Genomic DNA, 26,649 nt, shown 5'->3' on the forward strand with positions numbered 1-26,649 from the left:
TATAGTACCATGTTTCAGGTATATATAGTTGCATATAAATACAAATACTGCAGGTGATTAAAAAAAAAAAAAAGCAGAGTAGTGATGCTTCAGTATATAATAATTTAGAGCCTAGGAAGGACTTCAATTATCAAATCCCTTGTGAGATTAATACGTATGTGTCGACAGAAAAACATGATGAAGTCATCAAAATGAACATATACTTGTGCTTCTAAATACTTCAATACTTGAGAAATGCAATCTAGATGTTGTATGTTACAACAAAAAACAACTGTAGAAATAAATGGTTCAAGTGACCCTTAAGTAATGATATCTCCTTCTGGCCAAATGCTGACTTCATAAAGAAAAAGGATTGCTTTAATATCTGAACTTAGCAGAGCAAAAGATAAATTTTTCCATTAATCTTTGAAGGTCAATTAAATTAAAAAATTTGCATTTAGAACTTAATTATTTATTTAAAATAATTGAAGAGAAGATAAAAGCTGAAACTATAGTGCTGAAGTCTGTAAAATTCAACAGCTTACACTTATCCATGCCATTTCAGATGATAAAAAGTTGAACGAGGAAAGAACGGTTCCCCTGTGTATAACGTAATGTTTGAAAATGGAGCCGTGTAAAGAGAGGGTTAGCTCCATAAGCCTCCTATTTAAATGAGATTATACTGTGCATGCTGCGAATCTCCCTTTTTAATTCCTAACTCTGAATTTGAAAAACATAACCTGATAATGAAGAGGAATAACAATTAGCTTCAACTGGAATCTCTCGTTCGCTTTCCCATTCAAATGATTAGGATCCTATGGCAGTCACCACGGAGCAGAATCGCTGGTTACGTAATGAAATAAGAAATTTGGAACAATAAAGATGGCAACAGCATACTTCATAAATACATCAGCTTCAAAAGTTTGATGATCAACTGTCATTGGATCAGTTAGGAAGCGCAGAAATGTTAACTACGATACTATTTAAAGACTGGGTTGAATATTCTCCTTTATTTACCGAATCTGAACTACGCATGAATTTTCATCCTAACATTATTCAAAATAATTCCATACTGTACCTCCTACCTTACAGTGGAATATTAATAATCACAGAATCAGAAAAATAAATTATTATTCAGTTACTCGTTTGCATAATTCAGTACTGCAGTTACATAGCAGAAGGCTCAAAAGAAAATGCATATGAATTAAGAAAGATGGAATTGTGTGAAAGATAAACAAAACAAAAACAGTAATCCTAAGTCCTGAAAACTTGCCATTTCAGCTCTGCCTCCTCAGGGGATCTAGAATATTGGCTTCCTGAGTTTGATATACCTAAAAACTCACTTTCTCTTTGATTAAAAATTTCCGAAGTATCAACATATACATGGCATCGTCCCTCTTCTATGGGACCATGTTGCACACATCTTAAAGGTCATCTCATACTGAGATCCCAATCAAACCAAATTCAGAGACAAATATCACGACAGCCTACACATCCAAGAAATCAAGGCATCACGGAATATCCTAACTGGATCTACTAGGATCACTAAGTCTAACTCCTGGCTCCATGCAGGACCAGTCCAAATCCAAACCCTATGTCTGAGAGCACTGTCCAAATGCTCCCTAACTCTGACAAACCAATGGATCTTAGCCATTCCTCATCCATTTTGCCCTTCTTTGGATGTTCCCTGATCACACACACATACAAAGTAGTTCATCTTAGTGATACACAAGAGAACCTGAAATAATATATTATACATAATGTATTATGTATAATGTATATACAATAATAAATCTACTCTGCCCTGGTAAGGCCTCATCTGGAGTACTGTGTCCAGTTCTGGGCTCCCCAGTACAAAAAAGACAGGGATCTCTTGGAAAGAGTCCAGCGGAGGGCCACAAAGATGGTGAAGGGCCTGGAGCATCTCCCCTATGAAGAAAGGCTGAGTGAACTGGGTCTGTTTAGCCTTGAGAAAAGAAGACTGAGAGGGGACCTGATCCAGGTTTATAAATATCTGAGGTGTGGCGGCCATAGTGGTGAGGCCAGTCTCTTTTCAGTGGTACGTGGAGACAGGACGAGGGGAAACGGACATAAGCTGCAGCATAGGAAGTTTCGCATGAATGTGCGTAAGAACTTCTTGACGGTGAGGGTGACGGAGCACTGGAACAGGCTGCCCAGGGAGGTTGTGGAGTCTCCTTCTCTGGAGATATTCAAGTCTCGCCTGGACGCCTACCTGTGCGACCTGGTGTAGGGAACCTGCTTTGGCAGGGGGGTTGGTCTCGATGATCTCTAGAGGTCCCTTCCAACCCCTACAATTCTGTGATTCTGTGAAATAATACAAAATGTCTTTGCAGACAAGATTTTCATATAGGAATTCCGACACTTGCGGAGCAAAACAATATGATGTGTGAATGCTCAGTGTGCCAGAGTACACCTTCCAACATGGACTATCACTTCAAGATACAAGTAGACTTTACATATATAGTGAATTATTCATTTACATTCTATTTCCTTTTTTTAATACGCAAACCTAACATTTGCCCTTTTCCCCAAAGCTCTGCAGTAAAAGCTCATCTTGGGATGAACTGCTATGATAATCAAATTCTTTTCCAAGTCACTGCTTTACCAAACAATTTCCCTTTCTAGATGTGCAACCTATGTATGTTGATCACAAGTCTGACCTTCAAATTCTCAGGATTTCCTAAAAAATTAACAACAGCTGTTCAAAATGCTCTTCTGAAAGTCCTTCGAAGGTTCTTGTATGGAAGTTAGTCCAGATGACAGATTTCAAAATCTTTACTTTGCCACAGCCCCAGTGATTTCTTTGGTATGTAAACACATATCTTATCAGAGATGCTGAAGTTTCAAAACCAAGTTTTTTGACTCTCACCATGCTTATACCAGCCTGACAAAATCTAAGTTTGGAAACAAATCAAGACATCATACTTCAGGAAAACAAAGCATCAGTACAATAGCAAAGGTGACACCACAGTTCACCGGTCTGAGTTCTGACCCACAGAGCTGTGCTCATTAAATCCCTAAATCTTACTTTTCCATGAGTAGGCTCCAGTTGTGGAGGTCTGCAGGCCACAGTGGCCAACTGCTCAGCACTATCAGTAACAATTAAGCCCATCTTACTCTCACAAACACACAAACTTATTATATTAACAACATTTTTTTCCCAGAAAAACTGAATGCATACATATATTTCCTTCACTAGTAACACCTATGTGTTCATTTAGAAGCAAACTTAGAAAGAAAGCTATTTTTAGAAAACAAATCAACCACTGAGCTAAGCAGCAGACTGCAAGACTATACTGCTCTTATCAATTCTCATCAACAGTTAGACCCTTAATGAATGTTTATATCCTAGCCTGAAAGCATTTCACCTCTGCCCAGAGGATAATGTTTTATAAACAAGGCACTGCTTCTATTGCTAATATCCCTCAGCCTTTAAGTAGCCCTGGATCCTGCTTCAGCAACACACAGCACTGGAATTGCCTACACTTGAATCTCACCCCACTTACATCTGCCTACCTCTGAACATTTTACCCTACACATGTTGCACAAGTTGTCTCATTTGCCTTACTTGTACGTTAGAAAACAAGCACAACTCTAAAATACTCCCCTATTCTGGCCAGAACTCAACTGCTATGAACTCACAATGGGAAACGGCAGTTTCTTACCAAACTTGTGAGCTGGAGCTCCGTTGGAAAGGGCAGTGAAACCAACATTTCAAACCAACATCTCTTGTTCTTCTCCATTTCAACTAAGTGTTCATTGAAAGGCATCTTTTTAAGTATGTTATTAAGCTTTTTCACAATTTTCAGAATTTTTTAAGAGAAAGCGTTTTTCCTAAAATGAGGAATACTATATCATGATTAAGAAGTGGTGCTATTTTTCATCTACTTTGCTCATGCCTGCTTGAAATAATGCTTCACAGAATCATAGAATGCTTTGGGTTGGGTTCAAAAATGTCCAGCTTGAAATATGTATTTTAATTAACTGAAGAACAATTATTTCAAATAAAATAATGTTAGTAATATTTAGATGTGTTGGTAATGTGTTAAGATATGTAAATACTGAAATAATATTTTTTTTCAGCATTACTTTTTCACCTAGAAATTTACAAAGCCTTTTCACTCCTCTAAATCCCTATTTTATGAGCTAAAAAAAACAATTAAATCAAAATTACGTGAATCTCCATTTCTTTGTAGTATTCTCTCACAGATAACTAAAGCAGGTGCTATCTAAATTTCCGGAAGAGAATTTTCCTTTAAAAAATATAAAGGCAAACTGCAAGGTAAGATCCAAAGTTTCTGAAACAGAAAACTACTCAAGATCTCTTTTATGATGAGTGCATATACTTTCACCTAATTAATTAGATTTTGCTGACTATAATGAAAACATATGTAGGCATATCTAAATTTAGACAACTGAATCCCAATTTTAGGAATCAGTGTCTTACTTTCCACATTCAAGGAAAAATAAGAATAATTTTCAATTCTAACTTGCTGGAGGGCTGAAATTCACTTGTATATATACAATCTACAAACTGATTTTACTGTGTTCAGTTTTGGGCCCCCACTACAAGAAAGACATTGAGGCCCTGGAACATGTCCAGAGAAGGGCAATGGATCTGGTGAGGGGACTGGAGCACAAGTCTTATGAGGAGCGGCTGAGGGAGCTGGGATTGTTTAGTCTGGAGAAGAGGAGGCTCAGGGAAGCCATCCCTGGCAGTGTTCAAGAAGCACCTGAATGAGGAGCTACGAGATGTGGTTTAGCAGCTTAGTGAGTAGTAATGGTGATAGTAGAGCAGTTGGACTAGATGATCTTGTTGGTCCTTTCCAGCCTTGTGATTTTATGATTCTGTGATTCTATAATTCTAATCATTTTTAGTTTCTAATCATTTTTAGTTTCTAATCTGTCATGTTTCCACCTCCTGCAAAGAAGCCAAGAAAAAAAAAAATACGCAGAAGGGCATACACATGACATTAGGCCACTCTGATAGTTTAAAAGGAACAAATAGGTATTTTCCCATCACACACAAGAACTGAATACAGCAAATCGACTATCCCAAATGGAGAGGCTAGTAATAGAAGATAAACTGCACCCGAGAATTTTGTAGCAGTTTTTCAAACCTTTTCATCTATAACTAAGAAGCCCCCATGCTCCTGATGTACTAATTCACACTGTTATATAATTACACAATCAATATATAATTAAAATTGGGTTTATATATAATAAGCATATAATGCAGTATGCAAGGACAAAACAATTCCAGCTGTAAAGGTAGCCACAATTAGCGGCTTTTAGATTTAGCGTTTGCTTATCACTGAGTAACTATGTGTGAGATCTGCCCCATTATATACAAACCAAATAAAATTCTGTCCAAGCCTGCCATTTTAGATACATCGTGTAAAAAATGCTTCATCCACCCTCTTGGAAAACAGTAAATGTGAATAACATGGATAAATGAGAAGTGTGGAAAATGTTATATGATCTGCTTTGTTCTGAAAGTAAGCTTTTTAAAGAACAGATTTCCTTTTTTATTGCTTATTCTCCATTTCACTTCTCCCATTCTACTAGAAAGGAGATGCCGTCAAGCAGTAAATTGAGGAAGAAAGCCACAGAGATTTTTTATTCCCATTGATTCCCATTGAGCCTCCCTCAGGGATATACAAATCAGAAATTGCTAAATTATCATCTAATAGGCAGAAACAATGTAGGCGAGACCAATTAGGTAAAAGGCTAGAAAGTTGTATTACACGTGTAATTAAATGAAATTCTTTGACTAGACTACATTAGAATAATTTCCCAAAAAGGGCAAAATTTCACTTTAATCAGCACATGACACATTGTATGATATGTCACTAAAATAGCACATGAAGAGTTTTGATATTAAAAAAAAACCACTAAAAAATTCTGAATTGTAAATGAAATTATTTCCAGAAGTTAAGAAATAGGTAAATAGTAGCCTTCATTCCTATGTAGCAGAATCTAATAATGCATAATTGAGTACAAAGTCATATAAGTGTAGGTTGGATGGGTTTTTTTGTTATTCTTGTGGACTTTTTTTCTCTAGCTGTAATATCCTTTAAATATGTATCCTCACATTTTTTTCCAACTGGACTGTTCTCTAACAGAAGTTCCCAGTTCAGCACAGAATGTAGGAAATCGCTAAATCAAGTCAGCACCTTAATTGCAGACTGCAGTATGACTGACGATAAATAGGGATCATAGCTTTGGTTTGTAATCATGGGCATCATCAAAAAGAGTAACATAACGGGGGAAAAAAACAACAGTGCAATCAATGCTCCTCTACAAGGCTTCGGGTTCTTCCTCTCAAACCATTCTCAGCACTGAGCAAACTATTGCTCATTGAAGGCTCTGGCTCATCAGTGCCCACTGCCCTGACTTGTGATACTGCACAGGTGCTTTGCCTCAGCCCTTGGCAGCTATGTCAAGAGTTGGAAGGCAAAATTAGGGTCAAAATGTACTCCAAAAGGGACACAGAAGTGATGCTACAGAAGCCAGAGGAGCAACGCTCACTTCTCCCTGCAATGCTTTCTCAAATTCTGAAAAGTGTCTAAACCAGCCAAAAACAAAAGCATCATCACTCCAGTTTGAGAACAGTGCAATAGGATTCAGTTCATTTAAACAATCCAATAGGATTTAGTTAATTTAAACCAATAATTGTTTATAAAACTGATAATCTGAATATCAGCTACGGATTAACAACTTTAAGCACAATTGCTTTTTTTGGAACAGAATTAATTCTGTAATCCTTCTGCAAATGAATGGGCAAATGCCTTCAGAAACTTGTGACAGCCTCTTTAAGCTAAGCCAAACCAACATTTACCTTCAAGTAGTTCCTAATAACAAACTTTGTATTTCTTTGTGTATTATACCTCTTTAGTCAATACCATTTTAATAGTAAATCTTTGACCTTCTGTCTGAGAAAGTTTCTGTCCCATTGAAATTAATTTGCCAAGTAGGCTTAGAAAACCTGTTGAAATCATTATCATCATTTCATTACTGGACATGTCACATTGTTTAGTTCTTAAATGTACACAAACTAAAATGAACAACTTTGAAAGGAAATACTGTGATTTGCTTTCTCAGTTGAATAGTACGGATGTGCAGAAAATGACAGAGGCACATGATTTAAATTGCTCTAGAAAAAGAAGTCACTTGGTATCACAGCAACAAAAAACATAGCTTCTTAAAAACGTTAATATTTTTAAACATTTATTGTTTGTATAAATCAGTTCTTACATGCAAGGGATCAAAATAAAATGAGTTTGTGCAGTTGATGGCAGCCTTGAGAACAGCAAGATGCAACGTAAAAGACAAAAACCAGGGCCTGATTTGGTGAGTCTGGATTCGTGTATTCAGGACAAGCAGTACAGACTTAACCAACTGCCTAATGTCACCGTGTGCCTGAAAATATCATTGTACAGGAGTCCAGCCTGCACAGACTCTCAGATAACACTAGATAAAAGACAAGAAACTCATCTTCAAAATTACAGATGACCAACACTTTACAGAAAAGGCCTCCCACAAAAACACAGGAGTGAATACAAGAAAGAAACTGACTTGAAAACACGTAGAATAGCCTGGGAAACAACACTAAGGAGCACTGACGTAAGCATGCTCCTCGTCCAGATATAAATTCCACAATTAAGCCTGCGTACATACAATCATTATCTATTAGACATCCATCTGTAGTGATTTCATCAGGGCTTGCAAGTCACTCAGTAAAGTTCTTTCATGCAGTCCTCCATTTCATATGACGTGGGCACAAATATATATTCTTTACTATATTCAATCCTCCTTCTGTGCATTTGTAGGAATACAGGCAACAGCTGAAATAATCAGCTAGTGATGACCATCTTAAGATTTGCTTTCCAGCAATAGACTAAGGGGGAAAAAAGGAAATACAGCTAAATTACAAGGTACCTATTGTGCCTGATGCTGTCGCTTGGTCATGGCAGAGTTGCTGTAGAGTGAGATGGGGTAAAGGCTACTCATGACTAATTAATAAATGGCTTCAAAATTAAAGAAAGGAGATTTAGATCAGATAAAAGGAAAAAGGCTTTGACAACAAGGGTAGTGAAGCACTGGAACTGGTTGCTCAGAGAAGCAGTGGATGCTTCTTGGAGACACTGAAGGTCAATCTGGATGAGACTGAGCACCCAGATCTAACTGTATCCCTGCTCACTGCAGGGGGGTTGGACTAAATGGCCTTTAAAAGTCCCTTCCAACACATATGATTATAGTGGAGTATTATTTGTAGAACATAGGACAGCTCATTATTTAAGCCTACAGATATTCTCAAAAACATCTCAAAGAGTTCAAAATTAAGTCTCTATTAAGTACTCTACAAGTATAAAATCCTATGAAAAACAATAGGACTTCAGCTCCTGACTTCAAGATTACTGCATACGGAAACCTATCTTTAAATGAAGAAAACAGGACAACACTTTCAACATTAACTCTTATGAAATATATAAGGAAAAAATCCTACAGATCTGTATGTGCATGGGAGTTTTTAATTATATGCTCTTTGCTGCAGGAGGGAGTAATATTTATAAAATATTTACTAAATCTACATATGTTGCTGCATTCTTTCACTCCCACATCTTCCGAAGTTCAGTGTATTGAATAATGCAGGTTCTTTTCAATGGCTAAATTTTTTACAGTGTTTTTACTTCTTTCTAAAAAGAAATTATTCTGTTGTGTCACAGCTTTAGGAGATGTAGGCTTAGTGATCTCAAGATGCAAAAACGTTGAGTTTTAATCCTTTTCACTTCAGTGAAGAAACAATCCACTCTCCATCTTGCTTCTATTAATAACTGATTTTTTGTAACATATAAGATTTCTCAAATATAGAGACAAATCTTCAGACAAAACTTTAGCCATATCTATAAATCCTCATTATCGAAACTAAGTTAATTTGAGGGATAATGATCCTTTGTTTAATGTGCACTTATATTCTTTTTTTAGAGGTCAGTAACTCCAAATCAGATTTCTTTAGTTCATCATTTTCTTCCTTTCGGTCTTCTAATCTCCAAACACACAGATTATTAATGTTTATAATCTTTATCCCATTCATCACTACCAATAATAAGCATTTTCAAAGACTCTGCTATGCCCAGAAGAGAAGGAAGTGCAAAGGTAAGTCAGCATTTGGCCAAGTACTTAGAATTCAGTTAACATTTCTGTAGATAATACATGATCCAGATGATAATGAAACCGTTTATCATACTCTTCCACTCCAGTGGCCAAATAGTGTTAAATATCAGTAGATACGGAAAAGGATGGTTATTCACCAAAAATGTCAAGTTCTTCTAAGATGCCTTGATCCACTTCAGTATTTATGTATTGGTTGTGTTCATAATATAAGAGAGCTTTTAGCCTGAGCACTACCAGATCACTTAACACCTCACTGCTGCCCTAACCCACCTACACACTGCTTGAAGATGATCCCCAATGGAGGGTAGAACCTTCTAACCTTCAGGTCCCAAAGAGTTTGCAATCATCTCACCAAGATATGGCCTCTCCACCACCCTCAAGAACAGACAAACGGTATCTTTTCCTGCTGTCAATGGAAATCTGTTTAGTCGGGTTGCAGTAAATTTATCATACCTTGGTCAGCCACTCAGTTAAGCACAGTGATGTTCTCCAGACCATGGACTTTTGATCTGAGCTTTGGGACAATTTCATAACTCAAAAGCCCAAGCAGTTCCTGGAAACGTAGTCATGATAATACGAATACAATTATTATAGCAGTCTCAATGCCTTCTTCTTGAGATGTTTTCAGTAATAGTTATAACTGGGGAAAAGCATCCATTGTTCATTACAATCAGTAAATTAGGAACATACACTATCTGACCTGGGCACACACGAAAATGCCCCAGTGAGGATAAAGCCTAACGATGTAGGAGCTGAAAATGAAAGGCTCCTCTCTGTAGATGCTGGCTGTCTCATAAAAATAAAAAGCATGGCTCGAATTAACTCAAGTATGTGAAATAGCAGCACAGTCATTTCTAGGAATCTTTGTACTTGTTTTAGGTAATGGTAAAAAATCACTCTACTTTACTCAAAATAAATGTTTCTACCTGCTAGTACACATGCCCCTGTGAAAGGCCTTAAAGTTACTGCACATCCAAACTTGTCCTTTTACTGGCAGTGATCTTGACCTATAACAAACGAATATTTACATAAAAATACACAAAATACAAAAAGCTCATCCCCAGAAGACGCATAGAAGCAAATCAGTTTTCCTCACAAAGTGGCAGAATTATATTTCAACTTAGTTACTACATTGAACTTGAACCATAAAAACTGCTCTCCAATTTTCTAAATCATAATACATTTCTGTATTTCCTTTATTTTCAGAAAACAGTGGTAGTAAAACTCCGTTTTTCTAAAATGAGAGGAAATCTAGTTAAGAACACATTCAGAAGGCTTTCTAAGCAGGCTTTCATGAGGAATAATGTCTGGAAAATACGGAGAAAAGTGCATAGGCAAAGCAGTCTAAAGATCTAAGAGTGGATGACAGTTTACAGAGTGTATCAGCAACTGCAACCAAAAAAGCTAAGGAAAGTTAAGTCCCTACCTTGTCATGAGAAAGCTCCTTGCTGGAGCTTGATTAAGGAGTTGCAGAACAAATGACAGCTTTTGCAAAGCTTGTTCAAGCCTCACTGAGAGCAGGGAACTGGGGAACTGCATCTCCCTGTTCTCCAGCTCTTCCACTGCAGGGTTTCTTGTCATCAGAGTACTTTGTCACTCAAGCCTCTAGAAAAAAAATAGTATCTAAGCTGCAAGATACAGCCCCTGCCTCAAACTGTGCCAAGTAATGACCAGTGTTTGCCTTAATTCAGCATGTTGACTTTACCAGTAGGTATGTGATATGGAACTTGTTAGGGATGGGAATGATGCCAGATATCTCAAGGGGCCTTTTTATTAAGGGAACTGCATTACCAACAAAAAGCTGTCAAGATATTGCTGGGAAGTCCTGGAAGTTTTAATGCTGCAGAGACTCCACGGAAAGACAGATTTCCCTGGAACCGTGCAAGTGAGCACCACTGTGGTTTGACACTGGACTGGAGTAAAGCATCAAGGCCAAAATGCTCACGGCTCTACTCACTACCCCAAGCACCACCAGAGCAGATTGTGGCTTATAAAGGCTGCTCCACTGAGCTCAGCACCAAACCATGCTATGTATAACTTCAGGGCTATAAGGTGACAGAACTTCTCCAAGACAATGATTTTGAAGTTCTCTCCTCTTTTTCATTAGAAAAGAGAAAAAGAAAATCTAGGTGCTACAGGATCAGACATAAAAAAGAGATTTACTCAAGTAGTAAAAACAGACCAAAAGAAGGGAGATTCTCAAAAGACCAATAGCTTCAAAGTCCTCATCCAAAATTGAAGGCTGGCTATTAGTATTTTGAACTCAAAGCAAATAAAGCAGAAGTCTAAAAGGAAACTTTAGAAATGCAACTGAAATGTTAAAGTGATGAAGGATGAAGACTTTCAGGAGGTGCTCACAAGTTACAAGTGCATTAGTTCATTTCTGAAACACAGAAGTGAAGGTATTTCGTGACAAACTATTGGAAGTGCACTGATCCTTCTTGGAAAGTGTGCAAGGGGCAACCACTCAAAGAAAAAAAAAAAAGCTATTTTGACAAAAAAAAAGTACATCAAAAGCAAATGGCATACAAGGAGAAGACACAGTTGCTACAAAGCGTTGTTTCCACAGCCACATTTTATTAGCTAAAAAATACTAAAGGATCTTAGACTGATCAAATGAAGTGTGCAGAAGAAGCAAGCTATTTTATGAGATTCCAAGACAAGATTCTCTCATCCCATTCGAGGCAAAAAAATAGAAGACAAAATGCAAGTAACTGCAGGGTGAAGCTGTTACTGTTCCGGTACCTTACACATCACACTTTCCCTTCATTAAGTTTTAATTATTTAATATAGAACTATTAAATGCAAAGATCTTGGTGAAAAGCAAATTTGCCTTATCACTGCACAACCCGTACTCTTATATACTTCGTGTTATTTCATGGAGTTGAGAAGTACAAAGAAAATAGTAAAACTGAGGCTCAGATTTCCTTCAGAATTTTCTTTTCTTGTCTGCTGCAGGTAAACACTTGGTGGAAGTGTATCACAAGACTGAAAGCTCCTAATTGTAGCCCTGGAAGAACAGTCTGAGAAAATCAGTAAGTGGGCTCTGAATACAAGTAAGCTGATATGACAATTTAGGGACGTCAATGCATTGAGTTGACACACAAAAGATGAAGAACTACGTCAGCCTTCTTGGGATTTCAACCTCTGGTTTCAGAAGTCTAAATATTTCTAATCTGATGTGTCAGGCATTCTTCCAATCTATCCAGTTATACTTTTTCTTAGTGTGCCTTTCATAAACCCTAGACATGGGTACAGAAAGTATTTGATTACTGAAATACGAAGGCATGGGCTGCAACTGCAGCCTGTCAAAGGTGATAAGTGCCTCTGATTATTCTTTACTGTGTTCCCTGGAGTCAGCATTTCATTAAACAGCAATGCTCTTTTAAAAATAGATTCACCACTGTGATGTCCTGAGGTTCTTTCCCATTTTTAGCTAAAACTACGTAGAGACAGATTTCTTTCCCCAATAATTATATTTGATTTTCAGTTTCATTGTTACTGATAAGATTTGTTAAGTTTGGGTAATATAACCTGAAACAATTTATGAACACTATAACAGCTATTTTTTCTCTGTTTTGAGAATGAAGAGCTTCCTTGTAGAAATTACAAAATGACTTTAATGATTATGTATTAAGTTAAATGAGGGCAATTTGGCCATACCATCCATGAAGAAAGGCAATACAGTCAAACATCGTTGCATGTCAAACAAATCAGATTGTTTACTGCATAACAGCAAAATTCTTCCAGAGTATTTCAGGACAGAAGGCATCTACAGCATCTCCTTAATAAGACCTGATCAAAATGTGTACTTCTTCCTTACTGATTAACTGATTAGGATATTATTTCAAGTAAAAAAATGTTTATTTAAAAAAAAATAAATTTCATACATTTATGCAGGAAATTGTAACAAAATATTGAAAAAAGCAAATATATTTTCAAATAAATCTGTCTTCCTGATGCAATAGAGATAAATAACTCCTGCTTTGTGGAATACTTACCTAATTACGGACAGCAGCAGGAAAGCTGAATTGATTTATGCTAACTGAAACTCAGAAAACACCTTCCACAAGACTTCAAATTTTCTTTTTTTTTTAATTCATTGGTAGAACACCCATCAAACACCAGATGAGATTAAAGCAATGCTGCCAGAAATGAGGGGGAAAAAAAATTCAAATATTGTTTCTGAATATGTAAGTTGAAGCAACCCATAGGCAAGCTTTAAAGTACTATCGAGCTACAACTGAATTAACTGTAATGAAAACCTGGTCAGAATTCCATAGTGCTTGCTGCAAGAAAAGATATTCTTCTAAACTGAAAACTTTAAGTGAAATATAGATAACCACTGATAGTAGTCTTGAAGTTGCCTATCTTTACATTAACGGTAAGGAGACGCTTGTTCATATTCTAATGAAAAGCTCTTAAAGACATGATACTTGTACCTGTAACATATATCTATAAAAAAAAATAAGGTCTACATCAATTTTAACACAAATACTAAGGACTACCACTGAAAAGGATGAACAGGCCAACAAAAATGTTTGCAGTTGGTATCCAAATCAACAACTGTTTTCACTTTGACAATAAAGCTTAAGCACCCAGCAAGAAGAACCTACATTGCAAAAGAAGTGCAGCATTTTGTATTCCTTTTTTAAACTAAATTGGTTGTATTTTGAAGTAAAGACCTACTGCATCACTATTTTTTGGAAATGTTGGAGATGGTACAGCTCCATTGCATCGTTCTATATTAACAGAGAAAATCCTTGAGCCACGGGTTCAGTTTGAAACCCTAGAAGAAAAAAAAATTAAGAGGGTATAGGATAATTATTTTTTTAGTCTAAAACAAAACCTATAACTGGAAAAATTCTCCAGTGTCCTGGAGTCCAGCGTTCCAGCTGCAAAAAGCAGCATCAGGCAATGCAAGGTCCTTCCTGGATGAGGAATAGTCCCAGACAGCAGCACAGCCTGGCTGTCACTGACTGAAAGGCTCCTTGCAGAAAAGGCCACAAGGGTCCTGGAGGACAAGCAGCAGATGACACAGTAGTGTGTCCCTGTAGAGAAGGGCAAGAGCATCCTGGGTTGCATTTGGTGAAGTAATGACAGTGGGTGTCAATGGGGAGAAGGGTGAGCCTTTCCCTCAGCTCAGAACCAAAGCAGCACGTTGAGATATCTGAGATATCTGGGAATTTGGGAAAGGGCCCAGATCAAGGTGGTGAGGATAATTAAGGGGTGGTTTCAAACCAGGACAGGATGAGAGGGCTGGAACTCTGCAGCCTGGAGAAAAGAAGGCTTAGGGAAATTCATCCCTGGGAATAAATACCTGAACTGTGTAGGGATTGAAGAAGACAGAGTAGACAGAGTCAGGCTCTTCTCAGTGGCATCCAGTGCCAGGATGAAAAGTAGGAGGCACAAACCCAGATAAAGAAAAATCCCTCTAACCACAGTAGAAGCCTTTTTTATTGTGGTTAGAAACAGGTGGTTGCTCAGAGCCACTGTGTAGTCTCGGTGCGGTGTGCGATTATGTGCATGATTCTGCAGCCTTATTAAAAAAAAGTACCTCTGCAGTCTTCAAAGTATTTAGGAAGACCAAAGGACAAAATCCTATCCTAGAATGCCAGTCCTCTTAGCTCCTGGTTCCAGGTTAGGCTTACTGAGAAATAATTATAAAGTAAAGGGGAAAAAAAGTCGATAATAAATATTTCTGAAGATTAATAGGTCTGAATAACATAGACCAAGACACTGCTTTACAGAAATAAATATAATGACTCCTGTGAAAGAAGAGCATTTCTATTATTCAGGTGAAGTTATACAGAGTTGATTGGTTTTGTTGTGTTTTTTTTTTCTACATTCAAATACTTGAGAGATTGCTTGCACAAGGCCTAGTTAGCTCAGCAAATCTTAGCACATTGGAAGAGAGCTGTACACAAGAACCAGGGGATCATCTGCTCATTATCTCTGCCCTCAGAAAAACTGAAAGTTTTCTTGTTCAGGCATTTCATGCTGTTGTTTCAATTAATTCCACAAAAATGAATTCACTGTAAGGAAATCTCCAACCTTTGGTTATCCTCAACTTCCATGGAAAATATCACCTGAAGGGAAGGAGGGGTAAAAGCAAAATCTTGTTTTGCTTCAGAAATCTGTTCATTTGAGATGGGGAATTGTTAAAGAAGGAGGGGGAGAAGGGAAACATGTTAAGCTGAGGAAGAAGTGAGAGAGAGAAGGGAAATAAGACAGAGAAGGGAAGCACTAAGGGATTTTATAATGACTTTTGTACATGGCTACCTAATGCACCCCTAAGTGACAGAGGAGGATATAACATTTACCATGTGAGCACCTGAGAACAGTGTCCTGAGTACATTTGACAGACATAAGCTGCAGAATTTAGCACTTGAGCAACCAGGGACAAACAGGTAACGCGAAGGCAAGGTTTGTTTGAGGTTGGCAATTTACTCATCAACATTCTGTAGCAACAACAAACATTCTTTACAGAGCACGTAGAATAGGAAATTGTGCTCTAGTGAGACTCTCCTGAAGTGCTATCACACAAGGAATAAGGGGTCATTTGGAGACATGAGTAAAAATAACCATAATACAGCAAATAGCTCAGATGAAACACGCATCATTAAACTTCAGGTAGATGAAGAATTTGCTGTAACGGCCAAATTTCTATTCTCTTTTTATCTGAGGAGGTCATAGAAGTTAGTGCAGTGTTGTTTATCTTCAGGTAGCATCTCAAATCACTAAGACTTGGCACTCAATATAGGCCTTCCTAAATGGGGGTCATGGATGACCTTCTATTTGATCCAGACAAAAAAAATTCTCTGCTTATTCCCTCAAACTTCTGATTATCATGCAACAGATCACCATGCAAGTGCTTACATGACACTTATGTGAACTGGAAACAATCCAGTCAGCATGATATCCACTGCAGACAGCTCTCTACCACCAGAACTGTAAAGCTTCTCATTCTCATCTTCTCTCTGAGACCTAAGCACATATCTTACTCTAGCATCACATAAATAATAACAATCACTTCGGTATCACTGCATTTGCCCTCAATCATTGTTTTACAGAAGATTATCATCAAAATCCAAAGTCTCAAGCCCTATTCCTGATAATGCTCCAACATATGAGTAACCATCTAACATTCTTTTATTACATAAATGATGTGAATTTCATAGAATCTTAAAGTGGCTTGGTTTGGAGTGGACCTTAAAGATCATCCAGTTCCAAGGACCTTTACAAGACTCCACAATAACAAGCTTGAAAGAATCTGTATTGGTTTGAAGAGGATTGAGGAATATAAATAATGTCATGGTAATTAATTTGTATCCTGCCTTTACAGCACTTGTCATGTCCCTGACCTGTCTCATTGTTACTTTATTGCAAAGCACTACATTAAGTATTAATAAATTGTTCTCAAATGTAAAAGTACAAAGCAATAGAAATATGGAGCAAATCAGCAAGACAACTCAAACATCTTCTAAGGTTATGCCAATATTCTCAAAACAAGTTATTTTTAAACTAATTAACTGCAAGTAGAAAACGTAGAAAGGCCTTGTACCCCTAACATTAAATCTATCAAATCACTATAATACACCTAATCTGGGTTTTTCTTTTTATTCACACATAGTAACTTCCAGCTCTTTCACTTTCATTCCACTAGGTAACCAATAAAAGGCAGAATGTGTAATACAACTCTCCATCAAAATCAGGATTTATGTGGCTTACAACCATTTTACTTTTTATTGATTCTTCCTTTTTTTAATCATACCCAAAATAAAACTGACTGTTTGCCCTCTGAAGACAAAGCAGAAGACACACAAATTTACTGAGCAGCATAATAAGACTATCAAGCCTTATAGATAATACTCTCTGTAGGAGCAAACCTTTCCTTTACCTTGACAGATGCAATTCAGAATGAGGCACGGTGTGAAATCAAAATATTGAAACTGTCAAATATAATCTCTCTTCTGGCCCACCACGCAAAATTGAACCTTTATTTTATAAACAAGAAAGCTGTTTTATTGCTTTAGCAGACCAAGGTCTTCAAGATGACTCAGAATTATCCTGAGGTACATACAGTGTAAGAAAGCAGACAAACAAAACCACACAAAGCAAATTTGGTCTTCTAGTTTACGTAGAGGGGAATCTGCAGCCCAGAGAGAATATTTTTCCTATAGAGAACTGGAGAGGCTATGAGAGTAACTTTCCCCTTGGTTCACTTCGTCACACACAATAGGAGAGGAGTTCTGTTTTCTAATGAACTCACTAAGATTAACTCTATCCCTACTCCCCCCTTCTTCCATCTGTTCCAGCAGCACTACCCTTCCCATTTCATTGCCTCCTTTACGAACCTTCTCAACTCTTTCTTTGCATTCTTTCCCCACTTTGAGTTTATTCAATTCTTGACTTATAACATAACAGTTTCTTTCCAGTCTAAGAAATTCCTACTCTTGATCTTCTTTGTTCCTAAACACAATTTTCATGCCTAGGTCTGAAATCACTGAATGTTATCCAAATTTGCTATTTCAAATTCATTCCCACAATCAATTTTCAATGCTCTCCAACTTAATCCCCACCTCTTCCATTTCACAGTTTTAACAAGGATTACAAAAATCTCATCAAGATAAATTCAGAATGTCCACATCATTATTGTCTGTCAGACCTGTGCTGTATTTCAAGTGACCTTCACTGCTTTTTATTTACATTGCAATGAAGAGAATGAGGCATAATTCCTGTTAGCAAATACCTAATTTGCAGCAACTTTGGCTTTTTGTGATGCTTTTGCCTGACTTCTTTGGCACCAGTTTCAATTTCCACTTCTGATCTGACGATCATCTAGTCTGGCTGAACTCTGCCCATGCTCATGTCACAGCTTCTAACAAGAACTGGACTCTCACCTTCAGCTCCATGCTCACACCTCATTCCAAACCTTGCAGACCATTTAGATTCTCTGATTCTTCATGTCAGGCCCAGCAGTCCTGAACACACTCCTGGATAAGGCACTTGATTCAGCTCAGGTTTTTACCTGACTGAAAAATTGGTTTTAATCCAGCTTCAATCCATTACCCAAATGCAATACCCCAGAGATCATATTGCCTGCTTAGAATTCCTTAAAATAGGACATTACTCACTTGTTAGCCAAAGGCAGTTCTGTGCCATCTCTGTCTACCTGGGTGATACAAAGCAGTTCCCTGACAGCTGAGGTTTCAGTGTTGCTTGTCAGGGAACTTCGGCTGAGCACATTATGGCTTTCATATCTTATGCATGTTGCCCTTCTTCTCTACGAGTGTTGCTGAGAAGTATTGTTTCTCCTAGTTTATATAATCAGTTTCTTCATCATGTTCTGCACATTATTCAAAACTTTAGCGATAATTAGTTTTGCTATAAACACTAACAGAACAGGACTGGGTTCAGAAACTTGCTAGACACTTCTGATTTGAAGCAAGCAAAAGAAAATAGAAAAGGCAATAAAGTATGTGCAAAATGATGCTTTAAAAAATTCTGAAAGCAGCAACACAGTACCGTTATAATATATAGTATTTACTTCCAATGATTTTAAAACCCTCTAACATTAATTTTGTGCAACATTGTGCCATCTGTGTAAATATATTAGACACTAAACTTTAATGTGAATAGGTTTCTTTTGTATGATCTGATGTGAAAAAAGATGAATTTAGAAGTGATTAGCTCTCAGCATGTTTTTCAGTAGATTCAGAAAAACAAATTTGATTCAGTATAACAAAGAAACATGTGGTAGCAGAAAATTCCAAGTTTTTCTCACCCTGTTCCTATAAGTTCTATTGAAGTATTTTACTCCTAAATCACAGAATTGTAGGGGTTGGACGGAACCTCCAGAGACCATCAAGTCCAACCCCTTTGCCAAAGATATTGGCTAAACCAGTATTTAATTGGACCTGACAGAATCATTTCTGTGAGACATGCAGTAGGGATTCCAAAGCTGGATCTTTCACCAGAAGATAGGTGATCATAATCAGACAGGGATCAGAATCGAGCAAATGCTGAATTCCTAAGAATTCTAAGTGCTTAAGATAACTGGGGGAACTTACTGGGGTAACTGGCAACTGGGAGAACTTACTCTGCTAAGAGATGACAGAACATTGTTTTCTACCTTCTCCCATTTTACTTTTTATTACATATGCAATCATTTTAACTTGAGTACAGCAAGAATGCCTGGTTGGGCACAGTTTTCTAATGCTGGAAAGAGAATCCCACGTCCCTGGAATAATTCCTAAAATTTTTACCATTTTAGTTTTGAAATATTCTACAGTACACCACGTCCAAATAAGGAAGAAGTGTGACCTAAATATTTATTTCAACTATAATTATTTAATATCTGAAAATAATTTAAATGATTCTGTATCTGTCATGCAGTTTTTATGTATCTATGTGAATGGTTTTAAAATAATCAAGAGGTTATCAAAGAATCACAGAATCCTTAGAGTTGGAAGGGACCTTTAAAGGCCATTTAGTCCAATCCCCTTGCAAAGAACATGGACACAATAGCTAGATTAGGTTGCCCAGGGCCTGATCCAGCCTCGCCTTGAAAGTCTCCACAGAGGGAGAATCAACCACATCTCTGGGAAACCTGTTCCTGTGCCTCACCACCCTCACTGTAAAAGATGATTTTTTCCTTATATCTGAACTAAAAATCTATTTTTTCTTTATGTCTTTTTATATCTAAATATATATACATATATAATTTTGAAATACTAAAACTTCCTTCTTGCTCCCCCAGATACGTATTTTACATATTTAGTGCATGTCATGTAAGCAAAATCTGTATTCTGTCATAGAAACTGGGCAAAGCATCAGAGTGTCATCACTGTTATGTGGAACAAACTGAACAGGTTTAAGCAAATTCAAGGAATTTAATTAAGCAGGTTTAATAACATACTAGTAACACTGCCCTAACTACTCAGGCAATAATAACAAGCAGCTACAAAACCATTACACACATGCATTTATGTGCTGCATATAATTCAGTCTTCCAAGAAAATCGAAGATATAATCTACTCAGAAAAGACCCTCAAACAAGGGCATACATCACACATGGCTGCAATGTGCTGAGGTAGTCAGGAAATCAAACTTGAAAACACTTCTTATCAGGATTCTATGTCTCAGCAGATATAGAAGAAAAGCAGGGATCCCTCGTGTCAGAAAAGCAGCCAGTCAACCATTACATATTGATCACATCCATCAGCTGCACAGAACTATGAAATAACCTGTTGCAGTTGCCAAAGACCATAAATACAGTCATCTTTACACTCTAGGATGATATAGAGCAAATTAGCTGCACAGATGCCTTTACCTCAGAAATGAGTATGCAGAACTAATCACTGATATTCCCTGTGGTATATTACCATCATCAAAGGGAAACATACCTCTAGTGCTTGCATTTCCTCTAGTATCCTGACCATAAAAGCTCAGCTGTAATTTGGAAGCAACATGAAAATCTTCTAATAAATAAGGTAATTTAGAAAACCAGTCAACAACTTTTAGATCCAGGTATTCTACTGTAGATCAGCACTTTTTAAGCACAAACAGATGGACATAACCTATTTGCAATTTTTCATCAATAAGACAAAGCAAAGTATTTTTCCTAAGAAAAAAGTAAAACAATTTGAATCAAAAACAAATTTTATCTTAACAATACTGACAAAGAGAAGATATGTCTTAGTATTTAAAGAGTTTAAACCCTAATATCACTTGGTCTCAGAGATCACACATCAATTGCAAAAACAGCCATTATCTAAAAACTACAAATGAATTCACACTTAATAAATTAAGCTTCTAGCTATCAATCTCTAATTAGTTTCTAAATACCACATACCATTTGAAAAAAATCCTCTGAACTGAATAGGTAACTTGGTTTTCTAGCATATCTCCAATGCTTCTCAAACAAAGGCTAGGAAAATGTGAAAAATACTGCTGTCTATATCTATGCAATATAAATAATGTGCATACATACATATATATATATACATACACATACAAAACAACGAAGCACAAATATCTGACTCAGGTTCGACATGAACAGACAAATAAATATAGATAAAATTTATATTGATAAAAATGGAGATGCCAATATAAAGTACAAGGAAATCTGATCTTGATGAAATAGATAATCAAAAACAGTCTTTGCTATTGTGAAGAAGATCAGTGAAAAAGATAGGGAGAATGACACAATGAAAGCAAAAGAAAGAGTCTCCTGGTTTTCTGGTTTTAGGCTGGAAGACTGTCCAGTTCCAATTCCAACCAACCAAGTCAATAAACTTATCTTTACAAGTGATAAAGGAGAACAAGTTACAGAAACTGAATATACTGTTGGAAACAGTTTTTTTCTCCCTAAAAGGCAAAAACCCATCAAGAAAAAATGATCTTTATCAAAATAGTTGTAAAAGAAAGAGATTTGAATAATAAGAGAAAAAAGTCCTTTGGCACTGTATTTCCTAGATCATTGCCAGATAAGGGAGGACTTGGAGCGCACTCATCTTACACATCTCACCCGTCAGCTGCCATGTTGGGTGTTTTCAGGAACCTTCCTCCTCCTTTCATCATTCAGGACTGAGTCTCATCAGAAGCAGATAAAGTGCTTGGACACTTTATCATTTATGATAAATCACGTGTTGTCATTTGAAGAACTCAAGCTATTCTTATAAAAATAATCAGATTTAAGTCTTAATAAATAATCAACTAAATAATAATTTAATAATTCAGCTTCTGTGGATTTTTTTTTTTAATGCATTTTGGAGGTTTCCAGGTTCCTAACTTGTCTTCCCAATTCTTAGGTTTTTTGATGAGGCCACAAGGCATGGACTGCCAGGAGAGCTTCCCCTCTGGCCTGCCACTTTTACCAGGTCCATCACCCAGCTGTAGGAGTTCCTGAACCAATTTTTACAAATCAGTGACACACTTCTGAATACTGAGATATCTTGGTATCAGATATCTTGATATCACATAGCAATAATGTACGTACAAAGACAAAAATGTTTTCAAAAGAGGAGGAGTAGATTGTAAAGCCCTAGTTACATTTTTGAGAACTTCTGTAGTTCCCATGCAAGCCAGGATTGATTTGTTTAGGAAGCAAATTTCAGCTTTTCACTATTTATTCAGTACCAAAGAAAGGCTGCTTTACTGAATGTGGAATCATACGACTGAGTTCAAATGAAGAATAAGTGATGTTCAATATTATGGGATTTGTAACAGATGTAGAAAATACTGAACAGAAACTTGGAAGGAAAAAAGCAAGATTGGACTCAACGTTCAGCTTCCTACAACACAATTCACCAGTATCAAATAACATGTTCTAATGCTTTAGCTGTATTTTGTTAGTCAGTGCTTCATGTTTTAGATGGATATGCACAATGTGTCTTTACTGTATTTCTGGTTTCAGAAGAAAGAAAAATAGAAAAAAAAGAACACCATTAAAGCCACAAACTGAACAAAGAAACAGTAAATGAGGCATGCCTGCATTGCCCCAAGGGTATGGACAAAGTGACCTCGGTAAGTCTTTCATAGTCCTTCACAGCCTGAATCCAAATCACTCAATGATATGAACAGATGTGCGTTTATCAGTGTTTCACAACACCCGAGCAGTGACCCACAACCTGGTGACAGACTAACATAAGGGAAAACACAATCAGATGCACTCAATTCCAAAACAAAACAAGACAAAAACAAAAACAACAAAAAACAAACAAACAAACAAACAAAAACCTGCACAAAACAAAGCCAATCTGAACACTAGCTATGTGCCAACTATGTGCAAAGCAAATATTCTGCCTTTCTACTTATCACTGTAATAGCTGACAATTAACCAAGGCCTGAATAACAAGAATCCAAAATTTGGAGCATTCCTGGGTTGAAATGGAAACACTGACAATAAATTACAGATTTAGAAAAAATAAAATAAAATGGAGCCCTTCAAAAATGACTGGTAAGGCAAATATGATCGGGATATATGGGCATGAGGAATTCCAGGCAGTTTATTCCTTGCTAAATATAGAAATTTTATGACTAACAGCACACAAACTGTGTTTTCCCTAGAAAATAATTGCAAACTCAGTGAGAAAGAAGAAACTACAATCCATCAAGTGGATGTTCTATCTTCATCCACAGCTTTTTATCTTTCACTATAAAGTAACTTCACAACATACCATAAGACATTATATGTTAAATATGACTCAAATTCTGATTAAAACACTAGCTTGAAAAAAGCATCATACATACTAACAGCATTTTCAACTCCTAAATCCAAAATGTAAGCTGTAACAATCAACTGCTGCCATCAAAAATCCACCACATTTCTCCATTAATTACACTATTTACTTCAAACTTCCTTAGATATTCTGCATCTGAATTTCCAAATCAGTTATTTAAAGTAATAAACATGAAAGATGAAACCAATCTTTAAGTGAGAGGTAAATCTATCAAAAGATTTTTAGATTGGATTTTTTCCCCTAAAAACGTTTTTCAAGCAGAAACTATCTTCAGTTCACATGAACGTATATAAATAAAGGCATAACTAGAAGTACTCTGGGAAGTTCTAATTCCCCACAATAAGTTCCAATTCAAAACATTTCTGTTTCATTATAGGTTAAAACTGTAACTTTCAGCACAGTGATATGTCATTGCTGCTGTATTATACTGCAGCCTCTTTTCAAGAGTTCTGCATTTAAAGAAAATTCATCAACTCGGTAACAAAGACTTTAAAATTGAAAGGAATCCTATAATCCTCTTTCTACAATTATTCTCCTCTACTTCCATTCTCATTTTCTTTTCTTTTCAATGAGAAATACAATTTCTATTCACATTTTCATTTTGTTTTATTTTGTCCCAGATAATTATACCAATACCAAAGGACCAGCTCACACAGCACTTCAGCTAGCTGGATCTACACAACACCATGGAACCTGATGGGTTGCCCTCCAAAGTGGTGGGGAGCTGGTTGATATCACTGCAAAGTCATTCTTGGTTACTTCTGAATGGTCATGTTGATGCAGAGGGGTTCCCAAGAACTGAAAGGAAGCAAATGTCAATCTTGTCTTCGAGAAGGGCAACGAGGAGGATGCCAGGGAACTACAGGTTAAGTGAGTCAGCTTGCCTAAATCTGAAGGCGATGGGGAAAGTTCTTGTGGAAAGCATTTCCAAACACAGGAAGGACAAGGCCATTGTGAGTAGTCAGCACTGATTTGAGAAGGGGAAATCACACTTGAGCAACCTCACTGGGGGATGAGGGAAGAGCAGAGAATGTTGTATACACCTCAAATTTAGTAAAGCCTTTGACACATCTCCCGTAACTTCATCGCAAATGAGATGAGAAACTACAGGTCAAATACACCTACAGTGAGAAAGAATAAAAATTAATAATTAATAAAAATTAATAATGACCAGATCAACAGGGTGGCGATTGGTGGCACAAAACTCATTTGAAGGTCAACCACTAGTGATGTACCCCAAGGAACAATACTAGATCTGACTCTGTTTAACAACTTTAATGACATGGATGAATGGGCAGAGTGTGTCCTTAGCAAGTTTGCAAATAACACAAAATTGAAGGGAGAAGACAATACACTAGGTGATCCTTCCCTCTACTCAAAACTGCTGAGAAGCATCTGGAGTACTGGGTCCACTGCTGTGCTTCCTAGTACAAGACATGGACTTACAGGAGTGAGTTCAGCATGGAGCTACTGAGATGATGCAGGGATTGGAGCAAAAGAATTTAAACCACATCTATTGTCATCAATAATACAAAGAGAGAAATTTGAAGAGCTCAGTTGACATCAGATCCTGATTTATATTTTCATGCATGAAGACAAAATTTTATGTCACTCCAAACAAATTAATTTTTGTGGCAGATTTTATTAGACCATTACCCTCCATGAGCTGTCACAAACTTCTTACGGTGAATCATTCATAAATTGGATTCATATGGCAAGAAGGCAGAGAAACATACTGAATGTGTGAGTAATCCACTCAGTTTGTAAGTTTATGTAGTTATCTGGAACTAGGACTTAATACAGTCTGCAAAACAGATTTTGAAAAATCAGATTAAATCCTTACTTGCTATACAGTAACTTACATTCTTTTAAAACTTGGGTACTACCAATCTCCATCAAAACTCACTGTTAGCTTAACCTTTTCTTCACCACTTCAGCTTGTCAAAGTTTGGTCTTTGTTTTAGTAAAAGGCAGTTTCTCAGTAGGTTTTCACTTTAACTCAGTATTCTGCTGTATCAGAAGAATTTCTTTATAAACTTTCTTTTTCCCTACATACCAACTGCAAGATTGTTTTCTAACAACATTGATTAAGGCTCTCCAGCACTTTGTCAAGAGAAGAGCAGTATTTCCAAAACTACGTCACACATTTGGAATCAGTCAAGATTCTAGACTAATATTACAGACAACTTCTTTCTGACATTCCCTCCTTTCTAGGGCATTCCACAAACAATGATTTTATGATGAAGTATTTTAATGAAGAATAAAACATGGACTTCATAATTCAGTACAATGCTTCTATCGCAGCATCAAAAATATTTTTTATATTTCCCCCTGTACTAATAAAAAAAAAAAAAAACTATGACGTATTAGATACACTCTATATGCCAAAATGAAAGATCTGAGAAGTATACAAGGCTGAAACTTAAATGAATATTTTTCTTATTTTTGAATAATTCTTTATCATTCCTTAATCTTTTGTAATTTCCGAAGTAGCAAATGTAAATCCTTATTACTGATCAAAATCACTTTGTGTCACAGGGCGCGCGCGCGCACACACACACAGGAAAAAGACCACTGTCAATGAGTTTACAAACAAGACAGAGATACTAAATTGCTTGGTAGAACTGAGAAGAAATGGAACAAAAATTACAGTTAATGGTCAAAATAACAGAGAGGTCAATACAGGAAGAAAAACTCTTCAGTAGGTGTTAGGCTAGAAATTCAATTATACAGCAAATGAGTCTAATTTGCTACATAAAATTTAGGTTTAAGTGGTTGAAAATCTTCAGGCATTATGACAATACACAAGTGCTATTTTCCTCACTCCGTATTTAATTTTAGATTTCCAGCAGGGCTCTGGCATTTTCAGGACTGACCACAGGAAAAAAAAGAAAGTCTTAAGGAAAGCTGTAATTCTTTTAAGTGAGTGTAATCATCAATTACAGTTCAGACCAGAAAAGTAAAAACTTCCTTGAATCCTTAAGCAGCTCTTCATGCATCCCAGCTCCCGGTATGACTGCATATATCATCCTTCAGGTACACATTAGACATTCAGCTGCTGCCAGGGCAGCCATTTCAGCACTCAAAGGCAACAGCTATGGCAAACCCAGAAGGCAGATTGTGTTTCTGCTCTTGGCACTTTCCTATTGAGTGACAGCCAGAAAATCTCTTACCAGTCTGTCTCTTGGGCCCCAAATCACAACACCCTCTTTTATAATATGTGTTA

At 36.8% G+C, this 26,649-nt stretch overlaps 1 protein-coding gene and 1 long non-coding RNA gene across 2 annotated transcripts in view; one reads left to right on the top strand and one right to left on the bottom strand.

The window, feature by feature from the left end:
• The window catches only part of LOC104910481 (trafficking protein particle complex subunit 9-like), a 176,181-nt gene that overhangs the window by 17,978 nt on the left and 131,554 nt on the right, over positions 1–26,649 (bottom strand). The gene's annotated exons all lie outside the window — the stretch shown is intronic.
• Positions 2,526–12,212, top strand: LOC109366912. The gene is made up of 2 exons (XR_004159347.1): positions 2,526–3,778; positions 12,136–12,212. It is a non-coding gene; the product is annotated as an uncharacterized LOC109366912 (long non-coding RNA).

Source organism: Meleagris gallopavo, chromosome 3 (assembly GCF_000146605.3).
Source record: "Meleagris gallopavo isolate NT-WF06-2002-E0010 breed Aviagen turkey brand Nicholas breeding stock chromosome 3, Turkey_5.1, whole genome shotgun sequence".
Classification (NCBI taxonomy): domain Eukaryota; kingdom Metazoa; phylum Chordata; class Aves; order Galliformes; family Phasianidae; genus Meleagris; species Meleagris gallopavo.